Source organism: Bufo bufo, chromosome 6 (genome assembly GCF_905171765.1).
Source record: "Bufo bufo chromosome 6, aBufBuf1.1, whole genome shotgun sequence".
NCBI lineage: Eukaryota > Metazoa > Chordata > Amphibia > Anura > Bufonidae > Bufo > Bufo bufo.
Window position 1 is genome coordinate 23782575 of NC_053394.1, and position 19827 is coordinate 23802401.

A 19827-nucleotide genomic window follows, 5' to 3' on the forward strand; every position below is an offset into this window, starting at 1 on the left:
CTCTCCTACTACCCTGCCTCATTATACAGCAGTGCACTGCTCTGCTCCTCACCCAGCTCTCCTACTACCCTGCCTCGTTATACAGCAGTGCACTGCTCTTCTCCTCACCCAGCTCTCCTACTACCCTGCCTCATTATACAGCAGTGCACTGCTCTTCTCCTCACCCAGCTCTCCTACTACCCTGCCTCGTTATACAGCAGTGCACTGCTCTTCTCCTCACCCAGCTCTCCTACTACCCTGCCTCGTTATACAGCAGTGCACTGCTCTGCTTCTCACCCAGCTCTCCTACTACCCTGCCTCGTTATACAGCAGTGCACTGCTCTGCTCCTCACCCAGCTCTCCTACTACTAGAGTTGTTGCGATACCAATTTTTTTTATTCGGTTTCGATACCATGAAAAAGTATTGCGATACTCGATACCATTCGATACCACGTGAAAAAAAAAAAAGCCACATGCATTCTGCATTTTAAAAAATGGCGAATCGCGCAGTATTTTATTTTTTTTTCTGTTCTGGCGTTCACCGCATAGATTTTTTTTATATTTTAATAGTTTGGACTTTTCTGACGTGGCAATATGTAATATGTTTATTATTTATACATTTTATATGTGAAATTGGGAAAAGGGGGTGATTCATACTTCATATGTTGGTGGGGTATTTTTTTCCTTTTTTTTTTACACTTTTTATTTAATAACGATTCCCCCCCCTAGGGGCCAGAACCTGGGATCTTTTCATCCCTTGTCCTATTCACCCTGATAGAGCTCTATCAGGGTAATTAGGACTTCACACTGTCCCTGCTGCTCTGTGCACACAGCATCACGGATGTTACCATGGCAGCCAGGGCTTCAGTAGCGTCCTGGCTGCCATGGCAACTGATCGGAGCCCCAGGCTTACACAGCTGGGGCTCCGATCAGAAGCTGCCACTGCACCACCAATGAGGGGGAGGGGAGAGGACCTTGTGGCCACTGCCACCAATGATTTTAATACTGGGGTGGTAGAGAGGGGCCGGCACCAATGATTTTAATGGGATGCGGGGTTGAGGGGGGGGGGGGGGGAGAAGGGGCACACTGCACCACCAATGATAATTACCCCTTAATACAGGAGGCGGGTGTCAGGGGCAGGATGCCGGCAATGCGATTCTGCTACCGGCACCCGCCTCCTGTATTATGGGTTAAAGTCTACTTTTCCTGGGTCCAGACTTTCAGTATTAGGCTACACAGAGCGGCGCCCAGCGATGTCCCAGCACTTACTATTATTCCTGGGCGCCGCTCCGTTCGCCCGCTGTGCCCCATTACTGTCTCCTCTCCTGCTCCACATGCTGATTACTATCGGAAGGATGGGGAGGAGACATCAGCTTCACTAGTGGGCGTTCCTTCTCCCTGGCTGTAGCGCTGTCCAATCGCAGCGCAGGAAGGAACGCCCACTAGTGAAGCTGATGTCTCCTCCCATCGCTCCGATAGTAATCAGCATGTGGAGCAGGAGAGGAGACAGTAATGGGGCACAGCGGGCAAACGGAGCAGCGCCCAGGACTAATGGTGAGTGCTGGGACATCGCTGGGCGCGGCTCTGTGTAGGAAAAGTACTATCATTGATGGCGCAGTGCGCCCGCCCCTCCTCCACCCCTCTCTTCTCATTGGTGGCAGCAGCACAGGGGGAGGGAGAGACTGCTTCCTTCTCCCCGTGCTGCTGAGAGAACATGAGCGCGCTGAGAGCAGCGCTCTCATGTTCAGAGATACTAGACTGCGCAGAAGCGCAGCCCAGTATCGAAAAAATGGAAATCCCGGTATCGTATCGATACCGGGACAGAAGTATCGATTGGGTATCGAAATTTCGATACCCGCAACAACCCTACCTACTACTCTGCCTCGTTATACAGCAGTGCACTGCTCTGCTCCTCACCCAGCTCTCCTACTACCCTGCCTCGTTATACAGCAGTGCACTGCTCTTCTCCTCACCCAGCTCTCCTACTACCCTGCCTCATTATACAGCAGTGCACTGCTCTTCTCCTCACCCAGCTCTCCTACTACCCTGCCTCGTTATACAGCAGTGCACTGCTCTTCTCCTCACCCAGCTCTCCTACTACCCTGCCTCGTTATACAGCAGTGCACTGCTCGTCTCCTCACCCAGCTTTCCTACTACCCTGCCTCGTTATACAGCAGTGCACCGCTCTGCTCCTCACCCAGCTCTCCTACTACCCTGCCTCGTTATACAGCAGTGCACTGCTCTTCTCCTCACCCAGCTCTCCTACTACCCTGCCTCGTTATACAGCAGTGCACTGCTCTCCTCCTCCCCCAGCTCTCCTACTACCCTGCCTCATTATACAGCAGTGCACTGCTCTTCTCCTCACCCAGCTCTCCTACTACCCTGCCTCGTTATACAGCAGTGCACTGCTTTTCTCCTCACTCAGCTCTCCTACTACCCTGCCTTATTATACAGCAGTGCACTGCTCTTCTCCTCACCCAGCTCTTCTACTACCCTGCCTCGTTATACAGCAGTGCACTGCTCGTCTCCTCACCCAGCTCTCCTACTACCCTGCCTCGTTATACAGCAGTGCACTGCTCGTCTCCTCACCCAGCTCTCCTACTACCCTGCCTCATTATACAGCAGTGCACTGCTCTTCTCCTCACCCAGCTCTCCTACTACCCTGCCTCGTTATACAGCAGTGCACTGCTCTTCTCCTCACCCAGCTCTCCTACTACCCTGCCTCGTTATACAGCAGTGCACTGCTCTCCTCCTCACCCAGCTCTCCTACTACCCTGCCTCATTATACAGCAGTGCACTGCTTTTCTCCTCACCCAGCTCTCCTACTACCCTGCCTCGTTATACAGCAGTGCACTGCTCTTCTCCTCACCCAGCTCTCCTACTACCCTGTCTCGTTATACAGCAGTGCACTGCTCTTCTCCTTCCCCAGCTCTCCTACTACCCTGCCTCATTATACAGCAGTGCACTGCTCTTCTCCTCACCCAGCTCTCCTACTACCCTGCCTCGTTTGACAGCAGTGCACTGCTCTTCTCCTCACCCAGCTCTCCTACTACCCTGCCTCATTATACAGCAGTGCACTGCTCTTCTCCTCACCCAGCTCTCCTACTACCCTGCCTCATTATACAGCAGTGCACTGCTCTTCTCCTCACCCAGCTCTCCTACTACCCTGCCTCATTATACAGCAGTGCACTGCTCTCCTCCTCACCCAGCTCTCCTACTACCCTGCCTCGTTATACAGCAGTGCACTGCTCTTCCCCCCCCCCAGCTCTCCTACTACCCTGCCTCGTTATACAGCAGTGCACTGCTCTTCTCCTCACCCAGCTCTCCTACTACCCTGCCTCGTTTGACAGCAGTGCACTGCTCTTCTCCTCACCCAGCTCTCCTACTACCCTGCCTCATTATACAGCAGTGCACTGCTCTCCTCCTCACCCAGCTCTCCTACTACCCTGCCTCGTTATACAGAAGTGCACTGCTCTTCTCCTCACCCAGCTCTCCTACTACCCTGCCTCATTATACAGCAGTGCACTGCTCTTCTCCTCACCCAGCTCTCCTACTCCCCTGCCTCGTTATACAGCAGTGCACTGCTCGTCTCCTCACCCAGCTCTCCTACTACCCTGCCTCGTTATACAGCAGTGCACTGCTCTTCTCCTCACCCAGCTCTCCTACTACCCTGCCTCGTTATACAGCAGTGCACTGCTCTTCTCCTCACCCAGCTCTCCTACTACCCTGCCTCGTTATACAGCAGTGCACTGCTCTTCTCCTCCCCCAGCTCTCCAACTACCCTGACTCATTATACAGCAGTGCACTGCTCTCCTCCTCACCCAGCTCTCCTACTACCCTGCCTCGTTATACAGCAGTGCACTGCTCTGCTCCTCACCCAGCTTTCCATGTACCCTGAATGAGTCATTTTGCCTAATTCTACCATGATGCACCCCCATCTCGTCACCCAGCTTTCCCCGGAGCTGCAGCAGGGCCCCCGTCTGCCTGTACCGGCTCCCCCTCCCCCACCCCCCCCAATCCCTCTTTCTCACCCCCCCCAATCCCTCTTTCTCACCCCCATTTTGAATCTCCCTCCAGTCTCATCCCGTTTTGGAGCCGTCCTGACCCCTGACCTCTGACACGGGCGGACGCTGGCCAACCGCTTCCTGCGCCGCGGTCACGTGACCGGGCCCGCCTGCCTCCCGGCGACTAGACCTGTCAATCAGCGGACCAAGAAGCCTGGCGCGACGGCGAGACTACGCCCCTTGTTTCGCGCTGCATCCTGGGAGCTGTAGTTCGGTGTATTTTTTGCAATGCATTGTGGGAATTTCCCAGTCATCAGTGGTGCTTGCCGTGTGCGGCGGGCTTTTGAAGGGGTTTGTCATTTGATGGCGGTCCTTGTGGTCTGTGTGATGGGCTGGTGGCGAGACCACCATGGTTTGTGGCCCCCCTCAACAGGCTGGTTTACCCTGTGACTGGGGCTCCTTTGGATGCTACAGGGAAATAGTGCAAGAAAAAGTCTCTCATTGTCTCCCAAAGGTCTTTCAGTGACCTCTCAGGGGCAAATTATGTGGACAATATATATATATATAAAAAAAAAAGTAAAAAAATGATTTAAAAAAAAATGAAAACAAAATAAAAAATATAATAAAACACAAATAAAATAAAAAAATTAAATGATGTGGCAAAAAATAGAAAATTATAATAAAAAAATAAAATACAAATAAAATAAAAGTGTTCACTGTCCCCCAACAGTCTTTTTGTGACCTCTTAGGGGACATATGTGACAAAAATATATATAAAAAAAAAAGTAATAAACCAATTGTAAAAAAAAATACAATAAAATATTAATAAAATACAAATAAAAGGAAAAAGGGCAAAAAAAAATAAAGTGTCAGTGTCCTCCTAAGGTCTTTTTATGGCGTCTTAGGGGGACATATCATGTAGCAGAAATATATAAAAAATCAAGTAAGTTAAAAAAAAGATAAGTAAAAACATAAAAGAAAAAACACACCAACCACAACCGTCACCATTATCCCCCTATTCACGTGAAACTATAGATATTATATAACAAAGCGACCGACACAAAATAGGGAACTAATTATAATCTGTTATTTCGGTGTCCGTTTGCCTAATGTAGTTTAAAAAAAAAAAACTTTTTAAAAATGTTTTGTACAGTTTCCCCCAAATGAAACTGAAAAAACTAAATTATAAAGCCCCGTGTGTCACGTAAAAAATTGTTGCAAAAACTATCCAAGACCTGGTCACTGAAGTGTTAACCAATAAGCGCTTTCCCCACTAGTAAGTGCTTACTGGTTATTACCCGGCACCTGTAACTGGGGGGGTGGTAATAACCAGTGAGCGCTGCTGGTGAAGGAAAGCGCTGATATAAACAGGAGGCAGGAAGGAAATGTCGCCACTTTTCTAGTAAAAATGATTTTTAACCAGTTCCTGCAGCGCGGCCCCTGAAACGGAAGATCCCTACTTACCTGCTTCATGCCCCCGCTGCCTCCATCTTCCGGTCCCCGCGCTGTTTACACCTGGCGGAGCATGGCCATGGTCACATACACCGCTCCAGCCAATGTGACACGCTGCTTGTGGTCACATCACCGCTGAAGCCAGGCATTGGCTGGAGAGGTACAGGTGACCATGACCAGGCACCGCCAGGTGAAACCAGTCCGGGGGCAGGTAAGTCTAACTCTTCCGTTTCAGCGGCCATGCTGCAAGAACTTGTTAGAAAAAGATTTTTACTGTGAAATCCCTGTCACACGGCGCCATATTCAGGACAATTACTGGGAACAAGTATATCTGGCGGTATAATCGCGCCGCTGATCAGCCGATAAGCAAGGAATCGCTCGTTTGTCGGCTGATTTGCATATTTTATCACGATGAAAGACGTACGATTATCGTCAGCACATCTCTCCGTGTAATCAGGGATCGGCTGCCGATAATCGATAGAAGTGAGGGAGGGAGGAATGACTGTGGTAGCGATCATTCCTCCCCTGTCACTTTGCATTGGCTTGTGTGATAGGCTGATGCCAATGAGCGCCAATTTGTGGCGCCTTGAATAGATGTGACAGTGCGGCCCTCAGACCAAAAAAGGTTGTGCACCCCTGGTCTAGACCCATCTTGTCGCTTAGTCCATTGGTGTGAAGCTTCAGCGGTGTCAGCGGCAGGGGGGCGGCTTTCCCAACAAAAAAAGAACCAAAGCTGTGGGGGCGTGGCTTATGTCATAATGTGCCCCCCAGTATTAATAATGTCCCCATTAGTGCCCCCAGTAATTTCGATGCCCCCATTAGTGCCCCCCAGTAATAGTAATGCCCCCATTAGTGCCCCCTAATAATAGTAATGCCCCCAGTAATAGTCCTCTACGGGTGGACTCCGGACACTCAGAGCCCACCTTCTCAGGATGGGACCTATGGAAAGCCCTGATGAGACGAGTGGCCTTAATGTCCGCCACTGGGACCCACATCCTCACCTCAGGACCATAACCCTCCCAATGAACGAGGTACTGAAGATAATGCGAGAATCCACAATCCTAGAGACCTGAAATTCAAGATTACCATCAACAACAATCGGAGGAGGAGGCAAAGAGGAGGGTACAGTGGGTTGGACATAAGGTTTTAATAGGGACCTGTGAAAAACATTATGGATCTTCCAAGTCTGAGGAAGATCAAGACGGAAGGCAACGGGATTGATGACGGACAAGATCTTGTAAGGCCCAATAAACTTAGGACCCAACTTCCAGGAGGGAACCTTCAGTTTGATATTCTTTGTAGACAACCACACCAGATCACCCACATTCAGGTCCGGACCAGGCACACGTCTCTTATCCGCCACACGCTTATATCTCTCACTCATCCTCTTTAGATTACCCTGAATCTTTTGCCAAATAAATGACAAAGACGAGGAGAATCTGTCCTCATCAGGTAAACCAGAAGACCCCTCTCCAGAGAATGTCCCAAACTGCGGATGAAACCCATATGCACCAAGAAATGGTGACTTATCAGAGGACTCCTGGCGATGGTTATTTAAAGCAAACTCAGCAAGGGACAAAAAAGAACACCAATCCTCCTGATTCTCCGCCACAAAACAGCGCAGATATGTCTCCAGATTCTGATTGACACGTTCGGTCTGACCATTCGACTGCGGGTGAAAAGCAGAAGAGAATGACAAGCGAACCCCTAAGCGAGAACAGAAGGCCTCCCAGAATCTGGAAACAAACTGCGTGCCCCTATCAGAGACTATGTCTGAAGAAATGCCATGCAATTTGACAATGTGATCAACAAACGCTTGCGCCAGCGTCTTAGCATTGGGTAAAGCAGGAAACATAGAAACATAGAATGTGTCGGCAGATAAGAACCATTTGGCCCATCTAGTCTGCCCAATATACTGAATACTATGGATAGCCCCCGGCCCTATCTTATATGAAGGATGGCCTTATGCCTATCCCATGCATGCTTAAACCCCTTCACTGTATTTGCAGCTACCACTTCTGCAGGAAGGCTATTCCATGCATCCACTACTCTCTCAGTAAAGTAATACTTCCTGATATTACTTTTAAACCTTTGCCCCTCTAATTTAAAACTGTGTCCTCTTGTGGCAGTTTTTCTTCTTTTAAATATGCTCTCTTCCTTTACCGAGTTGATTCCCTTTATGTATTTAAAAGTTTCTATCATATCCCCTCTGTCTCTTCTTTCTTCCAAGCTATACATATTAAGGTCCTTTAACCTTTCCTGGTAAGTTTTATCCTGCAATCCATGTACTAGTTTAGTAGCTCTTCTCTGAACTCTCTCTAGAGTATCTATATCCTTCTGGAGATATGGCCTCCAGTACTGCGCACAATACTCCAAGTGAGGTCTCACCAGTGTTCTGTACAGCGGCATAAGCACTTCACTCTTTCTACTGCTTATACCTCTCCCTATACATTCAAGCATTCTGCTGGCATTTCGTGCTGCTCTATTACATTGTCTTCCCACCTTTAAGTCTTCTGAAATAATTACTCCTAAATCCCTTTCCTCAGATACTGAGGTCAGGACTGTGTCAAATATTCTATATTCTGCCCTTGGGTTTTTACGCCCCAGGTGCATTATCTTGCACTTATCCACATTAAATTTCAGTTTCCAGAGTTCTGACCATTCTTCTAGTTTTCCTAAATCCTTTTCCATTCGGCGTTTCCCTCCAGGAACATCAACCCTGTTACATATCTTTGTGTCATCAGCAAAAAGACAAACCTTACCAGCGAGGCCTTTTGCAATATCACTTATGAAGATATTAAACAAAATCGGTCCCAGTACAGATCCCTGTGGAACCCCACTGGTAACATGACCTTGTTTTGAATGTTCTCCATTGACTACAACCCTCTGTTGTCTGTCACTCAGCCACTGCCTAATCCACTCAACAATATGGGAGTCCATGCTCAATGACTGCAGTTTATTGATAAGTCTTCTATGTGGGACAGTGTCAAAAGCCTTACTAAAATCTAGATATGCGATGTCTACTGCACCTCCACCATCTATTATTTTATTCACCCAGTCAAAAAAATCTATAAGATTTGTTTGACATGATCTCCCTGAAGTAAACCCATGTTGTTTTTCATCTTGCAATCCATGGGATTTTAGATGTTCCACAATCCTATCCTTTAATAGGGTTTCCATTAATTTGCCTACTATTGATGTCAGACTCACTGGTCTATAGTTGCTCGATTCCTCCCTACTACCTTTCTTGTGAATGGGCACGACATTTGCCAATTTCCAATCTTCCGGGACGACTCCTGTTACTAATGATTGGTTAAATAAATCTGTTAACGGTTTTGCCAGCTCACCACTAAGCTCTTTTAATAATTTTGGGTGTATCTCATCAGGCCCCTGTGACTTATTTGTCTTCACCTTAGACAGCAAACTTAGAACATCTTCCTCTGTAAAGATACATGCATCAAACGATTTATTAGTCATTCTTTCTAGTGGAGGTCCTTCTCCTTTTTCTTTTGTAAAAACTGAACAGAAGTATTCATTAAGGCAGTCGGCTAGCCCTTTATTCTCTTCTACATACCTTCCTTCCTTTGTTTTTAATTTAGTTATTCCTTGTTTTAATTTCCTTTTTTCATTTATATATCTGAAGAATGTCTTATCCCCTTTTTTCATAGACTGAGCTAGTTTTTCTTCTGCCTGCGCTTTAGAAGTTCTTATAACTTGCTTGGCCTCTCTCTGCCTAATCTTGTAGATTTCCTTATCTTCATTGCTCTGGGTATTTTTATAATTACAAAATGCTAGCTTTTTATTTTTAATGATTTGGGCCACTTCTGCTGAGTACCACAGTGGTCTCTTCCTTTTTTTGCTTTTACTGACAAGTCTAATGCAATTTTCTGTTGCCTTCAATAATGCACCTTTTAAGTAGTCCCATTTCTCCTGGACTCCATGTAATCCGTTCCAGTCTGATAAGGACTCATTTATGACTAATTTCATTCTTGAAAAGTCTGTTTTTCTAAAATCTAAAACTTTTGTTTTTGTGTGGTGGGACTCTTTCACAGTTCTTATATTAAACCACACTGACTGGTGATCACTAGATCCCAAGGTTTCGCCTACAATGACATCATATACTGAATCCCCGTTTGTGAATACCAAATCCAAAATGGCCTCCCTCCGGGTTGGCTCCTCAACCACTTGTTGTAGAGATAACCCCAGTAGGGAATTTAGAATATCTGTACTCCTGGTAGAACTTGCTATTTTGGTTTTCCAGTTTATATCTGGAAGATTGAAATCTCCCATAATGATAACTTCTCCTTTCATTGTCATTTTAGCTATTTCTTCAACTAGTAGATCATCTAGTTCTTTAACTTGACCAGGTGGTCTATATATCACACCTACACGAGTTACTGCATGGTTAGCAAACTGCAACGTAACCCAAACTGACTCTATGTTGGCCTCACCAACTTGTATTAGGTTAGATTTAATGCTATCTTTCACATACAGGGCCACTCCTCCTCCTTTCTTGCCTTCTCTGTCTCTTCTGTATAAAGAGTACCCTGGTATGGTTATGTCCCAGTCATTTCTTTCATTAAACCATGTCTCCGTAACAGCCACTAAATCTACATTCTCAGATGCCATTATTGACCCAAGTTCATTGATTTTTTTACCTAAACTGCGAGCATTTGTAGACAGGACTCTGAGCTTATCATTTCTTAACCTCTGTGCTTCTGACCTGTTCTGGCATTGTTTCGGGGGGCAATTGGACTCTTTTATTTTCACTCTTTTGCCCCCCCTTACTAGTTTAAATACTCTTTCGCAAATTCTTGGAGTTGTTCACTAAGTACATTTGTTCCTTTGAGAGAAAGATGCAAGCCATCTTTTTTGTACAGTTCCTTTCTATTCCAAGTAGAGCTATCATGAGAAACAAAGCCAAATCCTTGCTCTTGACACCATTTACCAAGCCATATGTTGAACTCCTTTATGCGCCTCTGCCTATCATTCTGAACATTATGCACAGGCAGAACTTCAGAAAATGAAATGGTGGATGCAAAATCCTGTACGTCATTACCAAGTGTGATAAAAGATTTTTTCACCTCTGACACTTCATTGCAAGCCAGGTCATTTGTCCCTAGATGGACAAGAACATCCACGTCCCCTTCCTGCTTTGCTTGCTTAACAATATTAATAATACGTCTTCTATCTCTTCTAGCAGTAGCCCCAGGGAGACATCTCACAAAACCATTTTCTTTAAGCTCCACACTTCTTATGATTGAATCACCCAGCAACAGCTGCTTCCTTTGAGACTTCACTTTATCTTTTTTGTTGCATACATTAGACATAGGAGTCGATGGTTTCTCACCCTCTGTGCTTGAGTCCATATCCATGTTGTCCTTACATTCTGAGAGTGCTGCAAATGAATTATGGAGAACCACCGACTGTGGGACATGTCTTCTATCCACCACTCTAAGTCTTCCAGAACCTACAGTAACCCATCTGCCATTTCTGGGGGTCCTCTGTGGCAGTGGCATTGCAGCGGTCCTAGCTGGAGTTTGTTTAACAGATAATTTAAATATTTCAGCTTTCAAAAATGCAATTTCCTGCTGCAGTAAGGAGAACTGTCTACAGATCTGACAGCATCCGAATCTCCAAAGAGTGGAACATGAAATAAATGCACAACAATTCCTGCACTGAACCAAGTCTGCCATTTTAAAGAGGATAAAAAAATAAAAATAAATTTGTAACTTTAAATCAAACAAATCTTACCTTTTTTTTTTTTGTATTGTTTCCACCTTCCAGCCTACCTCCTGACTATCTCCTGCAATATCTCTTTACTAGTACTTAATGTAGTACTTGAAGCTAGTACTTGCAGCTAATGAATTAGGCCAGATAATGAGTCTGTCTCTATATATACACACACTCCTTTCCAAACTCCTCCCCCAGCAACAAATGTAACACCTTAGTGAGCTAGGCTCATTAGCAAACGCACAATAGCAAACAGCTGACCGAATTCCTTTACCTCTTCTCAAGCAATGATCAGCAAAAACAACACAGATGAGCCAGTTGGAGACTCTAAGCCAATCTCTTGCAATATCTCTGGAATCTCTTCTTGTCTCCTGCAATATCTCTTTACTAGTACTTAATGTAGTACTTGAAGCTAGTACTTGCAGCTAATGAATTAGGCCAGCTAATGAGTCTGTCTCTATATATACACACACTCCTTCCCAAACTCCTCCCCCAGCAACAAATGTAACACCTTAGTGAGCTAGGCTCATTAGCAAACGCACAATAGCAAACAGCTGACCGAATTCCTTACCTCTTCTCAAGCAATGATCAGTAAAAACAACACAGATGAGCCAGTTGGAGACTCTAAGCCAATCTCTTGCAGTATCTCTGGAATCTCTTCTTGTCTCCTGCAATATCTCTTTACTAGTACTTAATGTAGTACTTGAAGCTAGTACTTGCAGCTAATGAATGAAATGCGCCATTTTGCTAAAACGGTCCACTACTACCAGAATCACAGTCTTCCCCGAGGAACGAGGCAGGTCTGTTATGAAGTCCATGGACAGGGAAGGAATGGGTAAAGGGAGGAGAGAACCGATGGCCGTGAATGAGGGACCTTGGCACGAGCACAGGTCTCGCAGGCTGCCACAAAACCCTCAACAGTCTTACGAAGAGCCGGCCACCAGAATCTCTGAGCAATGAGATCTACTGTGGCTCTACTCCCCGGGTGCCCAGCAAGGACAGTATCGTGGTGCTCCTTAAAAACCTTGTGTCGTAAAGCGAGAGGCACAAACAACCTCCCAGGAGGACAAAGATCAGGAGCCTCTGCCTGGGCTGCCTGAACCTCTGCCTCCAAATCAGGATAAAGAGCAGAGACGACCACCCCTTCAGCCAAAATGGGACCCGGGTCTTCAAAGTTCCCCCCTCCCGGAAAACAACGTGACAAGGCATCAGCCTTCACATTTTTAACCCCAGGGCGGAACGTGACAACAAAATTAAATCTAGAAAAGAATAAAGACCATCTGGCCTGTCTCGGGTTCAGACGCTTGGCTGATTCCAAGTAGGCCAGATTCTTATGGTCGGTAAACACGGTAATAGGGTGTCTGGCTCCCTCTAACCAATGGCGCCATTCCTCAAAAGCTAATTTGATGGCCAACAACTCCCTATCTCCCACATCGTAATTTCTCTCTGCTGAGGAAAGTTTCCTTGAGAAAAAGGCACACGGTCGCCATTTGGCAGGAGAGGGACCCTGAGACAAGACCGCACCCACACCCACCTCAGAAGCGTCCACCTCAACAATAAAAGGTAGAGAGACATCAGGTTGTACCAAAATGGGAGCGGAAGCAAAATTCTCCTTGATACTAGAAAAGGCCTTAAGCGCATCTACCGACCACGAGGAAAAATCTACCCCCTTTTTAGTCATATCAGTGAGTGGCTTGACAACAGAGGAATAATTCAAAATGAACTTTCTGTAATAATTGGCAAAACCCAAAAACCGCATCAGCGCCTTCTGATTCTCAGGAAGCTCCCAATCAAACACAGCGCTGACCTTCTCAGGGTCCATGCGAAAACCAGAAGCGGAGAGAAGAAAACCAAGAAATTGAATCTCCGGAACCGCAAAGACACATTTTTCCAGTTTAGCGTACAATTTATTCTCCCGCAGAATGAGCAAGACCTGACGTAGGTGGTCCCTATGAGTTTTGAAATCAGGAGAAAAAATCTAAATGTCATCTAGATACACTAATACAAATTTCCCCATTAAATGATAAAAAATGTTGTTCACAAAATGTTGGAAGACGGCCGGAGCATTCATCAAACCAAAGGGCATAACCAAATTCTCGAAATGACCCTCAGGGGTATTGAAGGCCATCTTCCATTCGTCCCCTTCCCTGACTAGGTTGTATGCCCCTCTCAAATCCAACTTAAAAAAAACTTTAGCCCCAACAATCTGGTTAAACAGGTCCGGGATCAGAGGAAGCGGATATGGGTCACGAATCGCGATACAGTTCAGCTCCCTGAAATCCAGACAAGGTCTTAAAGAAGCATCTTTTTTCTTAACAAAACAAACAAACAGCGGCAACAGGTGACTTCGATGGTCGGATGTGTCCCTTTCTCAGGCTCTCAGAGATATAAGTACGCATAGCGACCCTTTCAGGTTGGGAGAGATTGTATAAACGTGATTTTGGCAGCTTGGCGCCTGGGATGAGATTAATAGGGCAGTCGTACTCCCGGTGCGGGGGTAACTCCTGGACACCACTCTCAGAAAACACATCCGAAAATTCAGAGAGAAAAGATGGTACAGTTTTGGTAGAAACCTCTGAAAGAGACGCCGTGAGGCAATTCTCTCTGCAAAAGTCACTCCAACCATTTATTTGCCTTGCTTGCCAATCAATGGTGGGGTTATGTTTAGTGAGCCAGGGTAGCCCCAACACTAGAGGAGTAGGTAATCCGCTTAAGACGAAACATGACACATCCTCAACATGAGCGTCACCCACAGTCAAACGGATATTGTGAACTATGCCCTTTAACGATCTTTGAGAAAGTGGAGCAGAATCGATAGCAAAAACAGGTATATCCTTTCCCAAAGTGCACACCTGAAAACCATGCGTTATTGCAAATTGATTATCAATGAGATTGACAGCTGCTCCACTATCTACAAAAATCTCACAAACAATGTTCTTGCTATCTAGCGCCACCCTGGCAGGTAGGAGAAAACGGGAACTACAAGCAAACGGAAAACCTTCAATTTCCGCATCCACCTTGCCAATAGTTTTTAGAGGGTTTTTTTCTTTTTGTTTCTTTATTACCCTCAGAAAACTCCCTGAATCTCATAGAGGGGCAAACATTAGCCACATGATTTATACCCCCACAACAGAAACAAACCCTCCTCTGAGAGCCGAATCCTCTACTATCAGAGGCAAGCAAACCCAGCTGCATGGGCTCCTCCTCAGAGGGGATTGAGAGAGACTGAGACCCCTGCGCACTGAATGAGACAGCCCCACTGTCCTTGGACTGAATATGACAGGAAGGAGTGATCTCTCCTCTCTCTCTCTAAGACGCCTGTCAATACAGACAGCTAGAGACATGGCAGACTCAAACGAGGCAGGTCTCTCATGAAACGCAAATGCATCTTTCAATCCCTCCGAAAGACCATGGCAAAATTGACTTCGGAGTGCAGCACCGTTCCAACCAGTATCAGCTGCCCATCTCCGAAATTCAGAACAGTATATCTCTGCGGACTGTTTACCCTGGCATGAAAGACGCAGTTTAAATTCAGCCAGAGCAATACGATCTGGGTCATCATATATCTGCCCCAGGGCTACAAAAAATTCATCCACCGATCGGAGGGGCCATGCCCCCACCGGCAGCGAAAAGGCCCAAGACTGAGCGTTATCCCTGAGCAGCGAGATGATGATCCCCACCCTCTGCTCCACATCACCAGAGGAATGGAGAAGTAATGGAGTTTGCAAGCCTCTCTAAAGCGAACAAAATTCTCACTACCCCCGGAGAACGTATCCGGAAGCGAGATCTTAGGCTCTAAACAAACTCCATGAACGCAAGCAGAACCGGTCACCTAAAACTGAGACACAGTTTTACGGAGATCTGCTACCTCCAGTGAAAGACCTTGCATGCGGTCAATCAAGGCTGAAACCGGATCCATGCTTAAGACGGTAATGGCGGTTTATAATGTCACGGATGATATAGCAAATAGCTGGAAGTTATGGATAAACATCCGACTGGCTTGATCCCAAACTAAGGAGCATAAAGGTGACCCCTATAAAACCCTAAGAGCTCACCTTGACTGCTAAGCACATACAAAAGGTCTCAGAGGTAGACGATTGCATGCCCTCATACCTAGACTGTGTGACAACTGAAAACCCTATAATAGTGAGGGGACACGACCACCGGCTCCCTGCACTTAATACGGAGGGAGTCAGGGTCACCTAGAATCAAGCCAGCAAAGAAACACAATACAAGAAAGGACTTATCTGAACAAGCAGTAACAGAAGTCTCCATCAGTGAACACTTCAATCCACGAAGTAGTATAAACCGCAAAGTGAGGAAGTATGGGAGGGAATATAAAGGGAGGCAATTAGTGTGAATAGCTGACAGCTGGGAGAAGGAAAGGAGATGACAAAGTGAAACCAAAACAAAGAACATCATGCAAGAGGTACAGAAGAACGTCTGCCAGACCTTCTCAGAGAGCTGGCGGTGACATAAAGGCCTTATTCAGAGTGTTGCTGATAGGGCCAGAGAGGATGGAGTCATCAATGCCAAATTAGGAGAATTTTTGATTTATCAATACCTGATCACCCCAGTGTTTTACACCTTACCCAAAGTACATAAATCTATGACCACCCCTCCAGGGCGTCCCATTGTGGCATCGACTGACTCCATCCTGTCTCGCCCAGCAATCTTTTTAGAAAAGGTGTTGACCCCTCTGACCCAGACATCATTATCATATATACGTGATACAGGTCATTTCTTATCTGAGATTCATCTCTTGACAATTGATAGGGACTGCATATTAGTCACATTTGACGTATGCAGTCTCTATACTTCCATAACACATGAGAAGGGACTTGCAGCCGTTGCAGAACTGCTAGAAGCCAGTACATATGAAGTAAAAGAAAAAAAAAATTTCCTATCACTCTTGAGTATAGTACTTGAACAAAACTATTTCCTATTTCAAGATTCCTTTTACCAACAGCGCGGCGGGACCGCGATGGGATCGAATGTCGCACCGCCGTACGCAAATAGCTATATGTCATATTTTGAGAGTCATTTTGTTTATCCTGACCCACTATACACACAGCATTGCATCTTTTGGCGTCGTTTCATCAACGACATTTTTTTGTGTATGGCGGGGCGACATTCGATCCCTCACGGATTTTGCTATTCACCTGAACTCAATCTGGGCGGAGCTACAGTTTGTCATGCACCATGACATGGATAACATTTCCTTTCTAGATACATGGGTCCTGAAGGGGGAAGAGGGTGGATTATATACTGACCTATTCACAAAGGAGACCGACCGCAATAGCTCTGCGATGCGATTGGCCAGCGCTACAGCCTAGGAGAAGGAGACGCCCAGCAGAACAAGGGCAGACTCCGCCTACTATAACCAAGTCCCCGAAGATACCGGAGGACATAACGGGAGAACGGAGCGGCGCCCAGGGATAATAGTAAGTGCAGTGAGATCCCTTGGGGCGCCGCTGTATATGTCATGATACTTAGTTCACAATGTTTGGACCGATGAAAGGTCCTCTTTAAGACATGTTCTGAGGATACTTGTGTATAGTCTGATGAAAGCACATTTGAGTGCTGAAACGCGTCACTATGCAATAGTAGGTGACTTGAATTAAATCCTGCATCTAAAAATCAAGCGCGAGTGCCGGTCCTTCCTTTACAGCTATACTTCTCGGATGCCTGCCCATTGACACGTGCACCGCCGAACAACTAAAGAGAGCAGTGCCTGCCATTTCATTCTATATAACCTTTACCAGGCGTCTGGTCTTGCATCCTGGAATGGAGCAGGTGCCGTGGACAGGTCCAGAGCTATTTGGTTTCCTGGCACATGCGCACACTCATAAATCCACTTGATCTGCACATGCCCCCAGGTGTGGAATAGTTCTGGCCCCATCCCCAGCACCTCCCAAATCCTGGGCTGTGGAAGAGACACCCTCATCCATAAAGCAGACTGGAAACCTGGTAAAAGATGCGACGCATGCGCAGTATAACCCCTTGATGAATATATGCAGTGTAGGTGGGTAACTGACCCCGGACATTGACGGATATATCCATCGCTGTGATCTCATGGGCGCTGCCCAATGTGCGGTAGACACTGTGGAACCTTAGTGGTTCTTCGGAGGGAGGGGGCTTCTTCTGGCACCTCCACTATGCAATCACAGGGGGGCAATGGGTTACCCAAGGTTATCGAAGTTCAGTAACGGTTGTAACCTACTGCTCTGGCACTACAGAGATGAAAAATAACTCTTGCGGTAGGCTGTTAACCCCTTCATCTCTAGATGTGGTCAGAGCATCACCTGAATGTATCAGTGTCAGAGCAGATAAGGGTATGGACTAACCGTGTGACTTTTGCACGGTGACTGATAATGGAAGGACGTAAATAATGAGAAAGGAAACCAAGAAGTCATTTCTTCAGTCAGCACATTTATTACAGCAAACACTTATAAAACAGGAAGTCGCCCCGTGTTCCATCATCCTGCATGTGAGATCCTCCGGACCAAATGGGCAAATGTCAGATCCAAAGGGGGAACCACATGTAGTGACCGATGACTCTGAAGGCCAAAAACTTCAAGCGCTAAACTTGTTAATACGGCGCAACCAGGGTCTACAAAAGAGATTGGGCTCCCTCTATGGCACTATTGTATATGCACTGTGGAGGTCACTGTTATGGGTGGCACTGTGGAGGTCACTGTTATGGGGGCACTGTGGAGGTCACTGGTATGGGGGCACTGTGGAGGTGACTGTTATGGGGCAATGTGGAGGTGACTGTTATGGGGCAATGTGGAGGTCACTGTTATTGGGCAGTGTGGAGGTCACTGTTATGGGGGCACTGTGGAGGTCACTGTTATGGGGCAATGTGGAGGTCACTGTTATGGGGGCACTGTGGAGGTGACTGTTATGGGGCAATGTGGAGGTCACTGTTATTGGGGCACTGTGGAGGTCACTGTTATGGGGGATCTGTGGAAGTCACTGTTATGGAGGCACTGTGGATGTGAATGTTATGGGTGCACTGTAGAGGTCACTATTATGGGGGCACTGTGGATGTCACTGTTATGGAGGCACTGTGGATGTCACTTTTATAGGGGCACTGTGGATGTCACTGTTAGGGGGGCACTGTGGAGGTCACTGTTATGGGAGCACTGTGGACGTCACTGTTATGGGGGCACTGTGGAGGTCACTGTCATGGGGGCACTTTGGAGATCACTGTTATGGGGGATCTGTGGATGTCACTGTTATGGGGGCACTGTGGAGGTCACTGTTATGGGAGCACTCTGGATGTCACTGTTAGGGGGGCACTGTGGAGGTCACTGTTATGGGAGCACTGTGGATGTCACTGTTATGGGGGCACTGTGGATGTCACTGTTATGGGTGGCACTGTGGAGGTCACTGTTATAGGGGCACTGTGGAGGTCACTGTTATGGGGGCACTGTGGAGGTGACTGTTATGGGGGCACTGTGGAGGTGACTGTTATGGGTGGCACTGTGGAGGTCACTGTTATGGGGGCACTGTGGAGGTCACTGGTATGGGGCACTGTGGAGGTGACTGTTATGGGGCAATGTGGAGGTGACTGTTATGGGGCAATGTGGAGGTCACTGTTATTGGGCAGTGTGGAGGTCACTGTTATGGGGGCACTGTGGAGGTCACTGTTATGGGGCACGGTGGAGGTCACTGTTATGGGGGCACTGTGGAGGTGACTGTTATGGGGCAATGTGGAGGTCACTGTTATTGGGGCACTGTGGAGGTCACTGTTATGGGGGATCTGTGGAAGTCACTGTTATGGAGGCACTGTGGATGTGAATGTTATGGGTGCACTGTAGAGGTCACTATTATGGGGGCACTGTGGATGTCACTGTTATGGAGGCACTGTGGATGTCACTTTTATAGGGGCACTGTGGATGTCACTGTTAGGGGGGCACTGTGGAGGTCACTGTTATGGGAGCACTGTGGACGTCACTGTTATGGGGGCACTGTGGAGGTCACTGTCATGGGGGCACTTTGGAGATCACTGTTATGGGGGATCTGTGGATGTCACTGTTATGGGGGCACTGTGGAGGTCACTGTTATGGGAGCACTCTGGATGTCACTGTTAGGGGGGCACTGTGGAGGTCACTGTTATGGGAGCACTGTGGATGTCACTGTTATGGGGGCACTGTGGATGTCACTGTTATGGGTGGCACTGTGGAGGTCACTGTTATAGGGGCACTGTGGAGGTCACTGTTATGGGGGCACTGTGGAGGTGACTGTTATGGGGGCACTGTGGAGGTGACTGTTATGGGTGGCACTGTGGAGGTCACTGTTATGGGGGCACTGTGGAGGTCACTGGTATGGGGGCACTGTGGAGGTGACTGTTATGGGGCAATGTGGAGGTGACTGTTATGGGGCAATGTGGAGGTCACTGTTATTGGGCAGTGTGGAGGTCACTGTTATGGGGGCACTGTGGAGGTCACTGTTATGGGGCAATGTGGAGGTCACTGTTATGGGGGCACTGTGGAGGTGACTGTTATGGGGCAATGTGGAGGTCACTGTTATTGGGGCACTGTGGAGGTCACTGTTATGGGGGATCTGTGGAAGTCACTGTTATGGAGGCACTGTGGATGTGAATGTTATGGGTGCACTGTAGAGGTCACTATTATGGGGGCACTGTGGATGT

At 47.1% G+C, this 19827-nt stretch overlaps 1 protein-coding gene across 1 annotated transcript in view; it reads right to left on the reverse strand.

Moving 5' to 3' along the window:
- LOC121005926 (centrosome-associated protein CEP250-like) overlaps positions 1–4111 on the reverse strand; it is a 34240-nt gene extending 30129 nt beyond the window's left edge. Inside the window, exon 1 of the mRNA XM_040438760.1 lies at positions 4034–4111. The gene's annotated coding sequence lies outside the window, so the exon portion shown is untranslated. The remainder of the gene's footprint in view (positions 1–4033) is intronic.
- Positions 4112–19827: the final 15716 nt, after the last annotated feature.